Source organism: Dermacentor andersoni, chromosome 2 (assembly GCF_023375885.2).
Source record: "Dermacentor andersoni chromosome 2, qqDerAnde1_hic_scaffold, whole genome shotgun sequence".
NCBI lineage: Eukaryota > Metazoa > Arthropoda > Arachnida > Ixodida > Ixodidae > Dermacentor > Dermacentor andersoni.
In genome coordinates, this window is record NC_092815.1 from 65,172,574 (window position 1) to 65,178,573 (window position 6,000).

The 6,000-nt window shown below is 51.0% G+C and overlaps 1 protein-coding gene across 2 annotated transcripts in view; it reads right to left on the bottom strand.

Annotated features, from left to right (window-relative positions):
* LOC126542196 (uncharacterized) overlaps nucleotides 1-5,061 on the bottom strand; it is a 170,483-nt gene extending 165,422 nt beyond the window's left edge. Inside the window, exons 1-2 of one of the 2 annotated variants that reach the window (XM_072286417.1) lie at nucleotides 3,563-5,061; nucleotides 2,326-2,353 (exon numbers count right to left, since the gene is read on the bottom strand). The gene's annotated coding sequence lies outside the window, so the exon portion shown is untranslated. The remainder of the gene's footprint in view (nucleotides 1-2,325; nucleotides 2,354-3,562) is intronic. The other variant, XM_050189148.3, reaches the window with a different exon arrangement.
* Nucleotides 5,062-6,000: the final 939 nt, after the last annotated feature.

Here is a 6,000-nt window from a genome sequence, read left to right on the forward strand (position 1 = left end):
CCCGGCCGCGGCGGCCACATTTCGATGCAGGCGATTCGCAAAAACACCCATGTCCCGTGCGCTGGAGGCACGTTAAAGATCTCTTGTGATCGGAATTAATCCTGAGTCCCCATACGGCGTGCCTCATGATCAAATCATGGTTTTGGCACGTAAAAACTGAGAATTCATTCGTTACACGAAATTTATGAGAATGTACTTAGCGCTAGTTTTTGTCGCGTACATTTCATTATTATCATTTCCTTCTTTCTCGAGGAGCCCCTCCCCCTCAAAAAAAAAATACTAGAAATTGAAGGAATGTCTGAAAGGTACAAGCTGTCGCAGTCGTGGCTTCTACAGGGAAGGCAGAGGAAGACTTGCTCCGTAACGTCCAAATTTAGGGTGGCCTAGAACTCTCGTCCGCCTACGTGACTACTTCGTGAAAACAAGAAAGCCTGCATTGCACGCCCTTTTACTTGGCTCGGGGTGGATTTCTTGATGGCTTCGTTCGCACGGTCTCCTTGGTTTCCATTTTTTATTTGTCTGCGCAAAGGCATTGCTTGTCTTTTTTTTTCTTTCACCTTAGCTCTGGCCACACTGCTTAGTATTTTATCCGAGGAGTACAAGCAACGCCGAAATATGTGCCCTAATTTTATCATTCTGTGAGCGTGCTTCATTGGCTCCGGACGTTTTGATGTAGGACTGCAAGTGTGGGAGTGTGCGCGTGTGCGGGGCAGGGGGGGGGGTGGCACCTTGGGGCACAGGCTGTAGAATTCTTATCGCTGCAGACAGACTTCCTGACTTGAAGGTTCAGCGGCGCCTATCACTTAACGTTGCGCTCCCCACTGAGTATTCTCGATGTCCCGACATTTTTGTATTTCCATGAGCCAAGGACGTGCCCGAGTACTTTGGCTGAGATATCGGGTATGACTTTCACTCCTACGGCGTAGAGCAAGCACGCGTGGCTGTGTAACGTGACAAGGCGTTAATACTTATAGTTTCTGTCGATCGCTCACGCATCAAAATCTGAGTCAAGCCAGACCATCTGTGCAGCGGCACACCTCGTGATCTATTACTTTTGCATTGGATGACGTGATATATTAGACGGGAGCGTGAATTGGTAAATGTCGTGACATGCGCTCTCGCCGAAATGCCAAAACACGCACCCGTTTTCTGTCGATACACAAATTGTCCTCCGAGAACAGCGGCCGTTATCATTATTCCGCCACTCATACATAGAGGCAGAGAGAGAGAGAGAGAGAGAGAGAGAGAGAGATAAACTGGGTGTTCATGCATAGGAGTGTCGATAAGGTTGCACGGCAACCACTTGCCTGTCCGTTCGGGAAAGAAGCAAGACCAGAAGGGGTGAAAGCTGGTGCTTCCGTGCCGACAATAAAGCTGGAAGATCAAGGAGTCTTATCGCGGGGCTCCACGCCTCTTGCGCCGAAAGTCGACGGCTCGCGCTCCAGCCGGCCGAAACATCTGCCGACCACTTAAGAGCTCGTCCGGCGACGTAGAGCGCGCGAGTGCGTGTAGACGCCCGTGTTTACAGCGGTGGCGGTTGTTCGTTCGCGTGCGCGTTTTTAACGACGCGCCGGAGGAGCAGCGGCGTCCTCATTTTGGTGCCCGGAGCGCACGGTGCGCGCGACGCGGCACGCGAAGTCGGCGAGAATTAATGGAAAGCCAAACTGCGCGAGACGGCCGCTGTCGCCGGACACGGCGGCGAACAAGCGAAGCTGGACACGCGAGGCTCTCGTAAACTGCAGCGTCGACGGTGTACAGACGCCAGATTTGCGCACTGCAGGCACTCTGAACTCATCCGTATGCTAGCTATATAGGCGTTAGATGGAGTGTTTCGGTGCTGGCACCACAGGAAGAACGTTCGATCGCGGCTACAGTCAACTACGCGTTCCCAAGCAGCATGCAACTCTATTCCAAATGTGTGATTGAAATGGACGGCAACTGACCTGAAATGGCCTCTAAACTTACGTTTTTTTGTCGCATCTAATAAAGAACAGCGATGACCCGACCAGGTAAGGTGCGGTGTCCGGTCTGCGCCGCAGTGGCTGCTATTTTTATTTACGAAGACCACGTTTCCCTGCTGTTCTTACTGGCGTAATAACTTTGTAAATAAGGGGCCTCTCGTTGTTGCTAAAATGCGGAGACTAAAAAAAAAAAGATGCTCGTGGCTGAATAAGGTCGCCGCAGGACGTATTACAGCTTTTTGCAGAGCAACACACCAGGACGGAGACAGAGTAAAGAATGCACCCGGGCCTCCTGTATGTCTTCTCGGTATTTCTTCGCATAATGCGTTGCGAAAGCTTCTGTGTCAACAAAGAACCAACTCGCCCGCATCGGTGTGCTTCTTCCGAAGTAGCTTGAAATGAAAAGAAACCCATTAAGGAAATACGCGCTTGATGTGCCGCGTTTCACAGCACCAATTTCGCGCTAGCAAATGATTGCGCAATTTGAGCCTGCTTCGTTCGCGAGTTCGGATTCGCATCCCGCAGGCATCATATCCGTCGGAGGCGGAATGCGAAGGCGCCTGCGTTTCGTTGTTCGCGCGATCCGAGGTCTGCCTGGGCTTTGAAGAGCGCCAGGTGATTCAAACTAATACGGAGTGCTCCGCCTATAGGTGCAGTCTCACCACCTCCGTGTGGCATATTGCACAGTGGACGTCGACTAACAAATTCTGCCATAAGACTAATTTTACGCGACGAAATACTAATTACACGCACTTGCCTGTCTCATACCTGCTCATGCAACTGCACATATCATGCTGTCAGTAATGTCCTAGCGGAAGTATACAGAGGTGATAACCAACCTAGGAAACTAGGACAGCGCTGGCCAACGTGCTATCGTTTGGTAAATAAAATCAAGGTAGATTTTTTGCTTATCGGCATCAAAGGGCTTCAACTGAACGGTTCCCTTTTTACGAAACTTATAAAAAGTAGGCAGCGCACACAACAAGCGCATTGCAAGGGAGAACGGCCTACGGTGCAATCTAATGGTTGTCTTACGACGCGCGGCCGGAAAATCGTATAGGTGTTTCCCAGGTGAAACATGCCTAATTGTCCGTACGTATCGCAGGCGCCGTCCCCTTGAAGCTTCATTAGCTGAACTTTATCCACTAATTATAGTGTTGCTGCTTTAGCTACATTTCTCACTCGCTGTGTCATGACACAATGCATGTAAACGCGTGGCGTGCGTTACAATTACACTACGAAAATACACTTACGCGTTGACGGCTGCTCGCTATTTGATTCTGTAGATATAAAACGGCCCATTAAAGAAATAATAACGCACGCACACGTCGTCTGTGAAGGTTGTCTCATTATAAAAATGATCTTTTCATTCGTATATCTCACGTAAACTTACGCATACAGTTTCGAAGATTAATGACTGAAGGCTAACGATCGGTATCTTCTTGCGCCTTAAAAATCAAGCAAATTTCGACATTACTCGAGGACTGCAGGCAAACTTGCAGCCACAACCTTACTCCTCCTACCCTCACCCCCTCCCCTCCCATTTCCCTGCACCGAGATAACACCTCTGGCCGGAAAGTAGAAGAGAAGTGATCACTCACCGGAGCCTCAGGTCTCATCCATCGTCGCACCCAGCGCAGGGGGAACTACACGCACCCAGCGGATAGCAAGAACCACTACCAAATTGTTTCAGCGACACCGTCTTCTCCACTCTGCTCCTTCTGATTATTATCAACCGAGAATCTCTATTGAAGTACACCAACGACTATGTTTTTTTTCGTATGAGCCTTCGCAAACTTCGTCCAAGTTTTCTCTGTCGATGACCCTGTCAAAATTTCCTGCCGCACAAGCCGAACTGTGCACTTGAAAGTCCACAAGTCGGTGCTTTTGCTTCCTTTTTTTGAAGTGTTCAAGCGGTGAACAGTTCTTCCAGCCAACACGAAGAGAATTCTTTCAGTTCACAGACGAAGTCGATCGCCGAGTTCCTCTCCAAAGTTCATCCGATGTTCACCTCAGGAACTCTCCACCGGCTGCTTTCGCCAACGGTGGCAAAGAACGGTGTTTAGAGAGCCCGCTCCTCCGTCGCGCAGCTTGAGAGGAGATGCGCGACGTCTGCGGCGAAGTGTCTTGCTGCGCACCTCTTCACGTGTCAAGGGGTGCAGCCACCGGTGCTCCCGCTGCTGACGATGCCACGGTGAGAGTAGCGAGCGGCTTCTGTGGTGGCGGCGCAACCGGGGAGGAGGCGACGAGGGGAGGCGCGCGAGGAGGCGCGAGTGCTGCGCGTCATTGCCCGGAGGAGGCGCAGCGCCGAGTGCGCGACTCGAGCGAGTGAGCGTTGGAGCGCGCGCGCGCGACTCCCGACCGAAAAAGCCGGCACCGCTGGTTGGGCGGCGAGTAGCGCGCGTCGGTTTCGCCGCCAGCCGCCGTCGCCGACGCTGCACGCGGCCGCGGCGGCGCTGGCCTCGGTTTTCGGGAAGAGTCCACTGGAGCGGCCCGAGGTGCGGGAAGGGGGCGCGGACCCGCGCTACGGGCGGCAAGGTGTGTGCGTGCCTGTGCGTGCCGCTGAAAGATGCGGCGAAGAGACGGGCGCGACGGTTCGAGAGGCATGGATCTTGCTTTCCTTCTTTTTTTCCCCATTTTGGAGGAAGCACTGGGCGCGCTAGCTCGCGCTCCTACCTCTTTTTTGTTTTTTTTTTGCTATGTTTGTGTGTGTTTTGCGCGGTTCTGTGGCGCTAAGAAGCGCGACCGACGTCGAGTCGAGCACCCCTTGGTCTTTTGATAGCGCGACGCGACCTGCGATCGCTGGGAGCAAAGATGGATGGTTGTTGTGACTGGTTCCGCTGGATGCTGCGGAGCGGTTAGAGTAAACTCCACGAAGCTTGGCCGTCCGGTTGTATCACGAGGTATATGGAGGTCGTTGCTACCGATAGAGAGTCATGGGCAAAGGTGGGCAGGTTACTTGCGAAGAAAAATTTCGCTCTGCGGCACCATGTTGTCTAAACGGGTTAGGATGATGACGAAACAGCGCCGTGGGCTGTCGCACGAGTATCTTACCCACCAGCCGCTGGTTGCTGTGGAACCAAATCATTTGTTTGGTTTTAGTCATTTGATTATGATTATTATCGATTAATATCCTTTGAAGACATCGAGTCTTACATATTCAGTTTCCCCTGGCCTCGTAGAGGAAGTTTTCTTTCCTCAATACACGCTTTATTCCACTATCTGGTTATGCGTAAAACTCATGAAGGCTTTCTTGAACCAATTACATTAGAACAAGTATTCATTTGTTTACAATCGTTTGGTTGCTTTGACTGCTCCAACCAAATTAATACTGGGAAGTAACGCGCGTGCGACTTTATTTATTGTTTTTAAACAGTGTTTAAAACGCAAATTTATTACGTCGCCTAAGTTGTGTCCGTTGTAATGCACTACACTTCGACGGAATGCTTAACATTCAAGGTTGTGGTGCGTCAAAAAGGCTGAAAATAGGCTGAAAATAGGTCAGCAAAATTACTGCCCCAAAAAAAGGTCGATGTGTCAAGAGCATTTTCAGTCCAAAGGCTCGATAGCGTGGTCTGCCAAGCCGGAATGAATGTACTCCAGTAGGTATAGTTCATCTATCAGTAAGATGGCGCTTTTGAAACACGGAAGGTTGAGCACCGTTGGTGGGGTTGGCGTTGAGTAACATAACCAAAGTACGCTTGTGTGATATCGCGAGGAGTCGCACATTGGGGGTTTGTGGGCTCCTGGGTGTAGTGATCCAACATGTACTATTGTTGTCGGAGGAGCGTGGGCAGTATGCTGTGTTCTTCACGTAGGAGGGTGGATTGATGAAAGTCTTTTCGCTGGCCATTTGTATTGTCTGTACGATTTTCGTTAGGCACGTAGCTGGACTTTCAGACAGGGATTTGTACTCTGGTGAGGCACTCCAAACGGACCTACCCAGCAAAGTCACCTGGATTCCTAATCGAGCCTATAGCACTATAAAGCACATTCTCGGCCCATGGCAAAGCACCCACAGTGTGCGTTACGCGCCACG